The sequence below is a fragment of the Coffea arabica genome, chromosome 10c, assembly GCF_036785885.1.
Source record: "Coffea arabica cultivar ET-39 chromosome 10c, Coffea Arabica ET-39 HiFi, whole genome shotgun sequence".
NCBI classification, from domain to species: domain Eukaryota; kingdom Viridiplantae; phylum Streptophyta; class Magnoliopsida; order Gentianales; family Rubiaceae; genus Coffea; species Coffea arabica.
The window spans coordinates 13,803,675-13,818,178 of record NC_092329.1 but is presented as its reverse complement, the minus strand read 5'-3'; the positions used below and the strand labels follow the sequence as shown (position 1 = coordinate 13,818,178).

General features: G+C 37.7%; 1 long non-coding RNA gene across 1 annotated transcript; it reads left to right on the top strand.

The window, feature by feature from the left end:
• The first annotated feature begins 1,487 nt into the window (after positions 1–1,487).
• On the top strand, positions 1,488–7,744 carry LOC140015563 (uncharacterized). Its single transcript, XR_011822205.1, has 2 exons — positions 1,488–2,074; positions 7,513–7,744. It is a non-coding gene; the product is annotated as an uncharacterized lncRNA (long non-coding RNA).
• Positions 7,745–14,504: the final 6,760 nt, after the last annotated feature.

The window sequence follows — 14,504 nt, the reverse complement described above, 5'->3', positions numbered from 1 at the left end:
ATGAGAAAGGGGGAATGATTAAAGGCAGCGGCAATAATTATAGAGTATTATCGCTGACTTGAAGAGAAGGGGATGGGGAATGGTGGTGGTGTGAATAATTGTTGTTCTGCACTCCCTCCTCCCCCTACCATTGAGTAGAAACTGGTACGCACACAAATCAGAGAGAGAGGTAAGGCCCTGAGATTCTTCTTTTACCTTTACCTTTTAGGCTTTATTCATTTTCTTTTCTCTGAGAAGAATGGGATAGCATAGCACTCCCTTCAACGACTGCCCTCGGCAGCCCACTGGTAACGGGTTAGAGCACACGGCTGCGGAAATACAAAAAAAAAAAGTATCATTCTTTTCTTTTCTTTTTCTGTAAAAGAAAAAAAAACATTTTTCTGGGTAAATATATATGTAGTGGAGTCACTCTTCTTTCTTTTTTTTTTTTGGCCGGGTGTAGTCATTAGAACTACCAAGACTCTTTCCAGCTCAGCTAGGTGGCTGGCGAAGGAAATCGAAGACTAAGCAAATAATGGGTATGGCTCGAAAGACCACGTTGAGAAAGCAATGATGAAACTTGTGGTCTCAAAGGGATCATCGTCGTCGGAGTTGGATGTGGGGTTGGGGTTAGTGGTGGGACGGATAGGGAGAGTGGGGAGGTCGGAAGTGACGAGACAGAGAGGAGAGTGAATCTCGGTCACAGCTAGTAAACTTCTGCACTGGGTCAAATTGGAAAGTGAAGTGTTCACAGCCAGTAAACTTCACCGGAGAAGACGAAGTGAATGTGGGTTGATTGGTCAACTTTGGGAACGAAACAGTCCGTGAGTTCACTTGCCCCAATAATCTTTTGGACATTTTTGCCCATATCAGAATATTTATTCAATTCAAGACCTTTGTAACCGGATGAGAAACCGCTGAAATTCGGTAAAATGACTCCGCTGAAAAATTTTTGCGAGTTTAGTGATTGTAGACACCAAATTTTTGGTGTAATTTCATTTACTGTTTATTTTTAGTTTTTTATTTGTCGTGTTAGTTTTATTCGATTTTTAGTTTTTAGTTTATAGTTTTATTTTTATTTTTAAGTTTTTAGCATAGGATTTCTTGAAAAAAAAAAAGAAAAAGAAAAAAAAAGAAGAAAAAGGAAAAATGAAAAAAGGAAAATCATGAAAAAAAGGAAAAAAGGAAAAGGAAAAAATAGCAATTTTGTTTTATTTGGTTTTATTTATCTATTTTAGTCATTTCTACTTAATTTATCTTTTATTTTTGTTTGGTTCATTTAGAAAAAAAAAAAAAAAAGAAAAGAGCAAAAAACGATGAAAATGGGAAATGAAAAAAAGAATTGGATTTTATACTTTGTTGTTTCTAGTTTATTTGTTTTATCCAAGGTTAATTAAATTATTTTGTTATTTATTTTTATTATTATCAATATTGTTTTAATTAATCTCAAAAAAAAAAACGGAAATACGGCATGCAAGCTGCGTATTGCCGCAGCTTGCAAACAGAGGACCAGGCAGCCCTTCAACTGCAATTTGAGGAAAGATGTTTAGGGTTGTGGTGCCCATATAAATAGAAAAGGAAAGGCAGCCGGCAAGGGGGGGGAAAACGGAAAAAAAGGATAGCAGAAACAAAGAGAGGAGGCCGAGAGAGGCTTCAGCAAAAAATAAAGCCGAGAAAAATAAAGAAGTTGGCGGCGGACGGAGGGGCTGAAAAAACACGAACAAGCGGAAGCAACGGGCTTTAGAGCAGAGAAAAGAAAACAGGCAACGAGAAGAAGTTTTAGGGTGGTGAACGGAAAAGAAAAGAGAGGTCGGAGGAAGGTTGCAGGGGAGAGTTGGGAAAAAGCAAACATCAAAAAGGGAGAGCCGTGGAAGGAAGCTAGCGGTTACGGGCAGAAGGAAAAGAATGGGAAAAGGAAAAAACTTCCGAAAGGAAAATTGGAAGCTTCAGGCAGAGCAAAAAGGGAGCAACTGAGGAGGAATCTCGGGCAGAAAATGGGGCGGAGGAATTGCTGATTGCCGCTGCCAGGAAAGCGCCACTACCACACCGCCAATCCATCATTGCCGCCTTCGGAATTTCACCGAGAGAAAATATCGTAAGCTGTCCTCTGCCTTTCAATTTCTGTTTCTTTCCAAACACAAACGTTGGAAGCTCTCAAAAGCATGCCTTTTCTGAATTTGCTCATTGCAATGTTTGCCGGTTGTACATGATTGTGAAACATACATGCTATCTGTGATTGTTTGGACTGAATTTCCCTATGTTTTGAACAATTTTGGGGCCAATCATAACTTCAATTGAGCAAAAATCTGATGAAATTCTTGATGCCCCTAATCTGTTCGACGAAATGCCTGAGCTGAAAATTCTTATTGGAAGATGCCTTGTTTACATTTTCGTGTGGAGAAACTAGTTGAATTGGCCGATTCTTTTCTTTACGATTAAGAAATTTTGATGCATTGCTGTCTTCTACTTCTTTGCTTCCCATGTTTCCGGATTGAATGAACTCAATTTGAAATGGTAGGATAACAAGTTTGTGTGAGTTTCATTTTTTTTTTGGGATTAGCCAGAGTTGAATTTTCTGGTGTTCATTTGTCCGCAAAGCAAAAATGAAAACAGCAGCGGATGGCTAATCTGTTTGGAGAAGATGACCATTTGATTAAATTCATGATTCCAGTCCCTCAATTTCCCTTTCCATTATGATTTAACCCCAGAATTTTAGAACTTCATAATTTGCCCCCCGAAACTGTTGTAATTCCTTCAATTAGATCCCTGTTTTGTTGCATATGAACCCCTCAAGTTCTCCCCTCATTCTGATATGACCCAAAAATTAGAAAAGTTGAACTTACTTCATCCTTTTGAATTTTAATCATCATCTCATTTTCTTAAGTAGCCTTTTGGGTTAGATTAATTCTTGTTTGTGGGTCATAATTGTGGCTTAATAATTTTGTTGATTTGTTTATCTTGTTGGGTTTAATGAAATAAATGTTTAGGGCCAAGAGGATATTTTGTGTTTGGGTTTAAGAAAGTTGTTTTAGTTTATTTTGTTTGTTTTTTGGTTTGGGCTAGAGATTCATGACCCATCTGTTTGGTTGGCTAATTTTGGGTCAAAATAGTTAAGCTAGCCCATCTGTTTTGCTTGGGTTTTCGGTTGGACTAGGAAGAGTTTGGCCCAAACGAACAAATAAAATGGCCCATTCCCTTTTTGTTCTGAATTTCCATTGGGCTGGGAAGCTTTGGCCCAAACAAATAATAAAATGGCCCCATGGCCTGATCCATTAAGAAACCAGAGAACGCATTTGCAGATCAGTCCCTGTACTTTTCTTTAATTTCACTGTGGCCCTGGATATTTTCAACTACTTTCAATTCGGTCCTTACTTTAATTGCAAATAAGTCCTTGAACTTTATTTTTCTTTAATTTTGGCCCCAAATTTTGCCAATCTTTGCAATCAAGTCCTTTCTTCTCTTGACTTCTTAAATGTGGGTTGTTGACATGATTTAATTGATTCAAATTCATGTTTATTTTTATCCTTTGTGATTATTTGTCAAATAAATTGGTGCCTTGACCCTTTTTATTGTTTTGAAGTTAATACCTCATTTACTCGATTTCCATTGCAAGGGAGGTAACTTCTATATTCTTGAGTTATTTTTCCTACGTGCTCCTACGTGTTATGTGAATATACATGTCTACTTTGCTTTCCTAGTCTTTCTTTAATTTCTTTTATTTATGTCATTTACTTCTGCTTTTTATTTAAGTTATTTTTTATGGGGTATGTGTACACCTCTTGGCTTGTAATAGATAGGGCTTGGAGGAGCATTCAATGAAGACCTATCGAAGTCATGTGCCTAGCTAGCAAATGTAATAGTTAGGGCTTTAATTGTCTTATGTGTCTTGCATGCTTAGTTACTACGTGTTAATTTGCTTTGTTAGGGCCTTGCATCTAGTCGAGCATGCTAAATGTTATGTGCTATGTGTTTATAAGTGTTTGGCATGTCTATTCGCTTTCCATAGCCTGAATGAATGTGATGGATGAATGTACGTTTCCACTAGTCCAACGCTAGTCGGAATTCATAGAATGGGTTAGTCCAACGCTAGACCCTTAGGAATTTCTCCTCGTTAGTACCTGTTTGCATGTTCATTACATATCATGCATTTTTTTAGTTTTATCATTTTGCATGCCCCTCGAACCCCTTTTCCCTCCATTTTAGGATTTTTGCATTTCATGCTAGTTATAGGGTTCATTTGCTTGAGAGTCCCCTTAAATATGGGATATAGACGAGTGTGGCTTTTTCTAAGCCTTAGCACGCTTGTATTCCCTCTATAAAAGGGCAAATTGAGTCACGATTTAGGTCTCCCCGTACCCAATATGCATGAATTCCCTAGGCTCATGCATTTTTAAATCCACTCTACCATTTTCTACCCTCATCACACTTTCATTTTTTCCTCCCATTTTGCACACGTGCACCTTTATGTTTCTTCACTTGCACACGAACACTTTTATCATCACTTGCACACATGCACTTCATATTATCATTTCACATATCGTACCTTGCCCACTCACGTGCACATTTTCATTTACATATTTGTTGTTTTTTATTACTTTTTCAAACTCATGTCCTCACATTGCATACATGCATTCCATTCATTTGCATCCCACTCGCATTATTCGTGACTTCTTCAAAAGATCGTTATTGGGCTTCACAATTAATGTGATTGGCACCACTCAACCTTTGAAGAAAAATTTTCCCCAATATCTCTAGGTCTAGGGTTTGCATTCATGTAGTGCATCCAAATATAATAAATTCTTTGGTTAAAACAAGAAAATCTTTAATTAAATCATGCAACTAGCCTTGGCTAGGTCGAAGGGGTGCCTTGGATTTTTATCCTTGCCTTCCCCTTCGTCAAATGTGACTCCCGAACCTTTTTCTTTGGTTTACGTGGACTAGGAGTCATTTAAAAGGGGTTTCTTACTACTTTTTCCTATTTTTCTTTAAAAATTCATTTTTAGGTGACTTGGTACACCTTAACTCATTACCAAGTGGCGACTCCGATTTTTATTTCAAAAAATCCTTTTTAAACTATAATTTTGGGTCAAATCGTCGCATTCTCAAAACCCCATTGAGACCCACTTTTCTTTCAAATCAAAATTCATTTTCCAACCACAAATTGAATCAAAAAATACATTTTTTCAAACCATTTATTTATTTATCAAAAATGGGGCGCGACAGTTGGCGACTCCACTGGGGACATTCGAGAGTCCGAGCAAATTTGATTTAATCAACCTTTTTCTTCTTTTAACCTTTTCATATATCACATTTGGGTGTTTTAGGGTTGCATTTTTTCCATTTTTAGGATTTTGCATTTCTCGCGTCCCAAACTACTCCCTCGCTCACGAATGTATGATTGGTTGATTGGATGTTTACTTGTTTATCTCGCGTTTGCATTGCATTTGGGGGGGGGGTGTCACCTTTAGAGCCTCGCGTGGTTCTCAACCCCTTCCCTCAAAATAGGGAACACTTCATACGTGCACGTTTATTTGTTGTTATCCCATTTTGTTTTATTTTCGTGGGATCTTTCCCACACCGCCTTGTAGGACTAGGAATGGTTTCTCTAGGTATGTGGATGGTGTGCGTTGCGCCCATAGCAATACCTAGGGGACCGCTCGAGCCACCGACTGAGGGTCTTGGGATTGATGACCCATTCCATTAGGTCTGAAGGCTTGGGGACCTTTTAAGCCTTATCGAGTCTAGTCGCATTAGTGAACCCCAACCTCATGCATCCATATTAGCATTTTCCTAGGTTAGAGTCAGCCTCACCCTTCTTTTTAAGCACATTAGGCAAGAGGGAAGGGGTTCCACCCCTTTTACTTGCTTTATTGTATTTCCTTTTCTTAATTGCTCCCAATATGTTATGTGTACTATCAATTGCACTAATCATTTCGTTGTTTTTTGTTTGCATTCATGTGCCTTAGCAATAAGAGGCCTCTTTGGCACTCTTTTAGTGGCCTACCTACTAGATAACTCACATGTTTAAATTTCAGTCGTTATACTTAATTTTCAATAAATACATTCCATTTTAGACATTTTCCCCCTCCCGATGCATTATTCATGTCCTTTAGGCCATATTTGTCACATATTTACATCGTTTTAATAAATGGCATCATGCATAAACCCTAGAAAGAGAATGCCACATAGGGAATCCCGTGTTTAGAAATAAGCCACCTTGTGTCTCGGATACTTAATCCAGTGAGACTTGCACGTTTACATTTTGTACCATCCAAAGGGGTAGTGCACAAGGTAAGGTAGGATCCGATTATTTGCATAGAGCAATCTTTGGAATATGAGCGTCTAATAATCACTTTTTGGCCATTTTATCAAAGTTGGTAAAAATCCCTTGCGTAAAGGACATTAATTTGAAAAAATTCACAAATAATTCCTCCTATTAAGACGATAAAAATCAAGGCCAAAATTCGATTTTAGAAAGCTCATAAGCTAATGCATCGCAATGGAATTTTGAAACTACCAATGGATGGACAATTCAACCCATATTTGAATAAACCATCAATTCCATTCAAATTCATTTGACCAATTTACCCTTTTTGGGTCATTCGTTCGATTTTTGAATAAATCATCAATTCATTTGACCAATTTACCCTTTTTAGGGTCATCGGGTTGATTTTTGAATTCAATTTCATTCATTTAGCCAATTTACCCTTTTTAGGGTCATCGGGTTGATTTTTGAATTCAATTTCATTCATTTGGCAAATTTACCCATTTTTAGGGCAATCGAGCCGATTTTGAAATAAATCAAGTTTCGTTCAATCTATTTGATCAATTTACCCTTTTTAGGGTGATCTGATTAACTTTTGATAAATTAAATTTCATTCAATTCATTTGACCCGTTTCCCTTTTAGGGTAATCCGGTCAATTTTAAATAAATGATCAATTTTATTCAATTTCATTTGACCAATTAGGATTTCAATGTCGGATTTCAAAATGGAAAACCTAGTCGATTTTGAGAAAAACATCCATTGCATCCAGCCATTTGATCAATTGGAGTTTTGACCCGTGCTTCACTGAGAAAAGTTGTCAAAACGAATTCCAATCTCTTCGATAGGAAGTTCGTCAAGGTCAAACCCGTGCGATTTTGCAAGTTCTTGTGTCGATCAAAAGTGATCAATCCCTTCGGACGAGATCCTTATTTTGACAAACGTCTCTTCTCATTCCAATGGGTCAAATTTTTCAAAATTATTTTTCACTCAATGAATTAATCGGATTTATCAGGTATTGTATAGTGCCTGCTCTGGAGGATTGCATTTCATGCTAGGCCTACCCTTGGCATAAAAGGGTTCCCCTATAGGACATGCATACCGATTTTATATTCTTTCTTACTAACTCAGGGTATTTTTCTTTTGTTTTCCCCCCTCCCCTGCATTCATAAAAACACTTCAATAAAAGGAAAAATATTTTTCTATATCTGATGGCACTTCCGATCTAATAAAGTGTCAAAACTGAAAGTGTTCTTTGATTCTTGGGCAGATCCTACAATGAAAACATAAATGATCTATCTGGAAGCTCTACGCTAAAGCCTTTGAGAGATGTTGTAATTATTTTTCAAAGGGAAATTCTGTATATTTGATTTGTTAATACATTTTGTTCCAAAAGAAAAGGAGACAAAAGTGTATATTTTGAGCTCTTTATAAGTTTCTCTCTTCTCATTTGTATCATAATTGAATGAGAATTTTTTTTCAGCAATAAAATTTTTGGACAATTCTTTGTTTTGTGTATATTTATGTACATTTCATTCTTTTTTCTTACTCCTTGGAGAGTTCATGATGAATTTTGAGAAATAAGACCAAATTAAGGTTTTTCAACCTCCAGCCTGAAAATTTGCAAGTGTATGCTTTCTAAAACTCTTGTATACACTAGATTGGTGATCTGAATTACACAATAAGAGTGCTCAGAATTAAAAGAGGTCACTCAAAAGGCCCTATGAGATTCCTTTCCTCCTTCATTTGACCCCAAAATAAAATCAGTCACATTGATTGATAAATTGCAAATTGGGGCTATCTTTGCTTGAAAATGTCTATTGTGTTTAACCGATTCAATTCACATCTAAGTGAAAGCAAAAATGTGCATTATTCTTGTTTGTTTTGAAAATTTGGAATGATACTTCGAGCATTCGTTTCTCTACCTATACACATTTTATCATTTGCTCTCCCATTTGAGCCTTTGAAAGAATAATTTCGTTTCAAATGAGCGCCTTAATGATCACTACCCTCTATTGGAAAATTTTCAAATATTTAAAAGGGGAATGGATTTTCAATGACCATTTTATTACTTTGGTTGTCATGAGGTGTAAGAATGATACTTTGGCCGTCGTTTCTACAACCTAAACACTGATCATCCCTTGCATCCTCATTTGAGCTAAAATTGGTGGTTCTTTTCGAGTGCACATATGATCGCACCCCACATTGGGGAAGGAGATTGGGAAATTTTGAAAAAGAAAAAAAGAAAAGGGGAAAGGGAACCGCGAATTGGGGAAATTTGATTCCACTTGGATTCCAATTTTCGGAAAAAAGAAGAAAAGGAAGGGTTTTGTTCGACGAACCACTTATGGAGAGTCTTCCTCAGTCAATTAATTCAGATACATGCCAAAAATTTCGCATTAATGAAAGTTTCCTCTCAGAGTTATTGTAAGGAACGGAATAAAAGTCAGGCTCTCTTCTTTTCCAATCAAACATTCTATCCCTAGTTATCCCTTTTGAGCCTTCAGAATAAAATACTTCGTTTGGCAACACCTGAGAATCGCAAACCCCACACTGGGGCAAGTTTGGGTTGAAAAGGAAAATTTCAAGAAGTGAAAAGGTGAAAAGCCACAAAATCAAAAGACAAAAGAAGAAAGAGAACCTCAGTTCACAAATAAACTGGGGCAAATTTTGTGAAAGTTCAAAAGAATGGCAGAAGACCGAAAGATGAAAAAAGAAAGAAAATGAAAGAGAAAAAGCTTCAATTGAGCATAAACTGGGGCAAATTCCGATTTAGCCCTAAAATAGGGTTGGCGTAACAATGCGATCTCAGATTCTTTAAACCGTTTTTGAAATCCGCTTTCAGGCCTTAACTTTCCTAAGCACCCCACCTGACCCCATTACAAAAGCCGAAAGTCCTGACTTCTGTTCTTTGCAATGGCCCTATCAAGAAAATTTCTGATGTCTGAAAATTTTAGCTGTAGTTCTGAATTGCTTGGGTATGGGGTTGACTCTACTCATCTTGTGAAAACCCACAAAATTGAGAAAAAAAATGCAAGAAAATGCAGAAAATTTCGACGCTGAAGTCCCTGGTAAATGATGGGAAAAATGCAAACAAAGTCCGAAATCTTTGAATATGAAATAAGAGCCATTATTGGAAAAATGCGATCTTTGGTGCAATGTCCTTGAAAGTCTTATTCTTTAACTATCGTTTTCAAACCACATTACAAGCTCATAAAGTCCATCGTTGACTTATTCTTTCATGACAATTCAAAGTGGGGATTATGCTCGTAAGAAATCCATCAATTAGTTGTGATCATAGGGGTATAACCAGTTTTCACATGTTTAACTCTCGTTTCTACCCATTTTGTTGCAAGCCTATAAAGCTTATACGTTGACTAAGTTTTCTTAAGAAATAAGAGTGACAAACTCTTTGCTTTCACTAAGATGTGGTATTGAAGGGATTACATACAATTTTGGGGAAAAAAAAAAAGACAAATCTTGGCCTCCCATTTCCTTCAGCCACTTCCAAATCAAAAATAAAGTCACTTGATTGGTCCTGAAAGATGAACCAACCAGAAATGGTGACCCATCACCCAAAGCATTGATGCTAAAGTGGGGAAGAAATCTTTCGTAATTTGGCATTATTTTGAGAAATTCATCATGAAATGTGTTATATGAGTTTAAGCAGGACATTCAAATTTCTTCACATGATATGTTAGGAAAAGCAATTGCTTACTTTGTTCAAATAAATGAAGGGTCATTCAAACAAATTTTTTGCAATTAAATAGGCCTACACTGGGGCAAATTTTCATGTGAGAGATTTTGCAAAATAGCCCACACTGGGGCAAAATTTTTGTAATACATTTGAGGATGTCAAACCAATCACGCTGTTCTTTCCAAATAAGAAATTTGAATGCATGTCATACTTTGATGAACCCCTTGTACAGGTATTCATGGTTCAAAATGACGAAAAAGCATCTGGTGATGTGGGAAGCCGATGCCGAAGAAAGAGAAGAAAGAAGGGAAAAGGGCCCTACACTTAGGGCAAATTATTTTTGAAAAATTCTCTAAAAAAAAAATCAGAAAAATTCAAAATTCAAAAGTCAAAAATCAAGTTCAAATTCTTGTTTCTTGAAAAATCAAATTTGATTTCTTGTGGGCGAAACTTCAATGCACGCCGCGCATCATTCTGTTCCCCCCTTCTCTTGACATCATAAACATCACGTTGGGCCTGGATTTCGTGCCGCCAACATTCACAACATCACGTTGGGCCTGGATTTCGTGCCGCCAACATTCCAAAGATCAAGTTGGGCCTGGATTTCGTGCCGCCAACATTCCAAATATCACGTTGGGCCTGGATTTCGAGCTGCTAACATTCCAAAATGTCAAGTTGGGCCTGGATTTCGTGCCGCCAACTTCCCATTGGGCAGGCTTGGGTTTAATCCCACTGACCAATTCATCACACTGGGGCAAATTATGTTGAAAAATCAAAAATCAAAAAAAAAATCAAAAAATCAAAAAATCAAAAAATCAAAAATCAAATCAAGTTCATCACGGCAGGCTCGGGTTTGATCCCACTGTCCGATTGTCAAAGCATTTTATTTTCATTGCTATTGGAGTTGGGTTTGTCCCGCCAGTAAGCATTTTATTTTCACTGGAGTTGGGTTTGTCCCGCCAGTGAGCATTTTCATTCGTACGGCCACTAGCCGTGGGTCAGTCCCACTAGTGAGCATTTCGTTTGCTTAGCCACTAGTCGTGGGTCAGTCCCACTAGTGAGCATTTCGTTTGCTTAGCCACTAGCCGTGGGTCAGTCCCACTAGTGAGCATTTCCTTTTATTCTGCCACTAGCCGTGGGTCAATCCCACTAGTGAGCATTTCTTTTTATTCTGCCGCTAGCCGTGGGTCAGTCCCACTAGTGAGCATTTCGTTTGCTTAGCCACTAGTCGTGGGTCAGTCCCACTAGTGAGCATTTCTTTTTATTCTGCCGCTAGCCGTGGGTCAGTCCCACTAGTGCGCATTTCATTTTGCATCGCCACTAGCCGTGGGTCAGTCCCACTAGTGAGCATTTCTTTTTATTCTGCCGCTAGCCGTGGGTTAGTCCCACTAGTGCGCATTTCATTTTCGTTAGCCACTAGCCGTGGGTCAGTCCCACTAGTGAGCATTTCATTTTCGTTAGCCACTAGCCGTGGGTTAGTCCCACTAGTGCGCATTTCATTTTCGTTAGCCACTAGCCGTGGGTCAGTCCCACTAGTGAGCATTTTCTTCGCCACTAGCCGTGGGTTAGTCCCACTAGTGAGCATTTATTTTCGTTAGCCACTAGCCGTGGGTCAGTCCCACTAGCGAGCATTTCATTTGCATCACCAATAAACATGGGTCAATCCCACCAACACTCCATCTCACTTCAATTCATCTGATTTTAATTCTGTTCGGGCCAGTCCCATGATTTTCGTTTTATTCGGGTCAGTCCCATGATTTTTATGTTTATTCGGGTCAGTCCCATGATTTTAAAATTTCTGTCTGGGTCTATCCCATTTATATTTCTGTCTGGATCTATCCCATTTATATTTTTGTCCGGGTCTATCCCGTGGGTTTATCCCATTTAAATTTCTTATTCGGGTCTATCCCGTTTAAATTCCTGTTCGAGTCAGTCCCGTTTTAAATTTCCTGTTCGGGTCAGTCCCGTTTTAATTTCATGTTTGGGTCAGTCCCATTTTAGAATTCTTGTTCGTTGGAATCATTTTGCAGCCGAATAATGCAGGTAAGTATTTGGTGTCTACTTGTTTGTCTCAAGTTTTTTCAAAACTCAGACAAAGAGGGGCAAACTGTAGACACCAAATTTTTGGTGTAATTTCATTTACTGTTTATTTTTAGTTTTTTATTTGTCGTGTTAGTTTTATTCGATTTTTAGTTTTTAGTTTATAGTTTTATTTTTATTTTTAAGTTTTTAGCATAGGATTTCTTGAAAAAAAAAGAAAAAGAAAAAAAAGAAGAAAAAGGAAAAATGAAAAAAGGAAAAAAATGAAAAAAAGGAAAAGGAAAAAATAGCAATTTTGTTTTATTTGGTTTTATTTATCTATTTTAGTCATTTCTACTTAATTTATCTTTTATTTTTGTTTGGTTCATTTAGAAAAAAAAAAAAAGAAAAGAGCAAAAAACGATGAAAATGGGAAATGAAAAAAAGAATTGGATTTTATACTTTGTTGTTTCTAGTTTATTTGTTTTATCCAAGGTTAATTAAATTATTTTGTTATTTATTTTTATTATTATCAATATTGTTTTAATTAATCTCAAAAAAAAAAACGGAAATGCGGCATGCAAGCTGCGTATTGCCGCAGCTTGCAAACAGAGGACCAGGCAGCCCTTCAGCTGCAATTTGAGGAAAGATGTTTAGGGTTGTGGTGCCCATATAAATAGAAAAGGAAAGGCAGCCGGCAAGGGGGGGAAAAACGGAAAAAAAGGATAGCAGAAACAAAGAGAGGAGGCCGAGAGAGGCTTCAGCAAAAAATAAAGCCGAGAAAAACAAAGAAGTTGGCGGCGGACGCAGGGGCTGAAAAAACACGAACAAGCGGAAGCAACGGGCTTTAGAGCAGAGAAAAGAAAACAGGCAACGAGAAGAAGTTTTAGGGTGGTGAACGGAAAAGAAAAGAGAGGTCGGAGGAAGGTTGCATGGGAGAGCTGGGAAAAAGCAAACATCAAAAAGGGAGAGCCGTGGAAGGAAGCTAGCGGTTACGGGCAGAAGGAAAAGAATGGGAAAAGGAAAAAACTTCCGAAAGGAAAATTGGAAGCTTCAGGCAGAGCAAAAAGGGAGCAACTGAGGAGGAATCTCGGGCAGAAAATGGGGCGGAGGAATTGCTGATTGCCGCTGCCAGGAAAGCGCCACTACCACACCGCCAATCCATCATTGCCGCCTTCGGAATTTCACCGAGAGAAAATATCGTAAGCTGTCCTCTGCCTTTCAATTTCTGTTTCTTTCCAAACACAAACGTTGGAAGCTCTCAAAAGCATGCCTTTTCTGAATTTGCTCATTGCAATGTTTGCCGGTTGTACATGATTGTGAAACATACATGCTATCTGTGATTGTTTGGACTGAATTTCCCTATGTTTTGAACAATTTTGGGGCCAATCATAACTTCAATTGAGCAAAAATCTGATGAAATTCTTGATGCCCCTAATCTGTTCGACGAAATGCCTGAGCTGAAAATTCTTATTGGAAGATGCCTTGTTTACATTTTCGTGTGGAGAAACTAGTTGAATTGGCCGATTCTTTTCTTTACGATTAAGAAATTTTGATGCATTGCTGTCTTCTACTTCTTTGCTTCCCATGTTTCCGGATTGAATGAACTCAATTTGAAATGGTAGGATAACAAGTTTGTGTGAGTTTCATTTTTTTTTTGGGATTAGCCAGAGTTGAATTTTCTGGTGTTCATTTGTCCGCAAAGCAAAAATGAAAACAGCAGCGGATGGCTAATCTGTTTGGAGAAGATGACCATTTGATTAAATTCATGATTCCAGTCCCTCAATTTCCCTTTCCATTATGATTTAACCCCAGAATTTTAGAACTTCATAATTTGCCCCCCGAAACTGTTGTAATTCCTTCAATTAGATCCCTGTTTTGTTGCATATGAACCCCTCAAGTTCTCCCCTCATTCTGATATGACCCAAAAATTAGAAAAGTTGAACTTACTTCATCCTTTTGAATTTTAATCATCATCTCATTTTCTTAAGTAGCCTTTTGGGTTAGATTAATTCTTGTTTGTGGGTCATAATTGTGGCTTAATAATTTTGTTGATTTGTTTATCTTGTTGGGTTTAATGAAATAAATGTTTAGGGCCAAGAGGATATTTTGTGTTTGGGTTTAAGAAAGTTGTTTTAGTTTATTTTGTTTGTTTTTTGGTTTGGGCTAGAGATTCATGACCCATCTGTTTGGTTGGCTAATTTTGGGTCAAAATAGTTAAGCTAGCCCATCTGTTTTGCTTGGGTTTTCGGTTGGACTAGGAAGAGTTTGGCCCAAACGAACAAATAAAATGGCCCATTCCCTTTTTGTTCTGAATTTCCATTGGGCTGGGAAGCTTTGGCCCAAACAAATAATAAAATGGCCCCATGGCCTGATCCATTAAGAAACCAGAGAACGCATTTGCAGATCAGTCCCTGTACTTTTCTTTAATTTCACTGTGGCCCTGGATATTTTCAACTACTTTCAATTCGGTCCTTACTTTAATTGCAAATAAGTCCTTGAACTTTATTTTTCTTTAATTTTGGCCCCAAAATTTTGCCAATCTT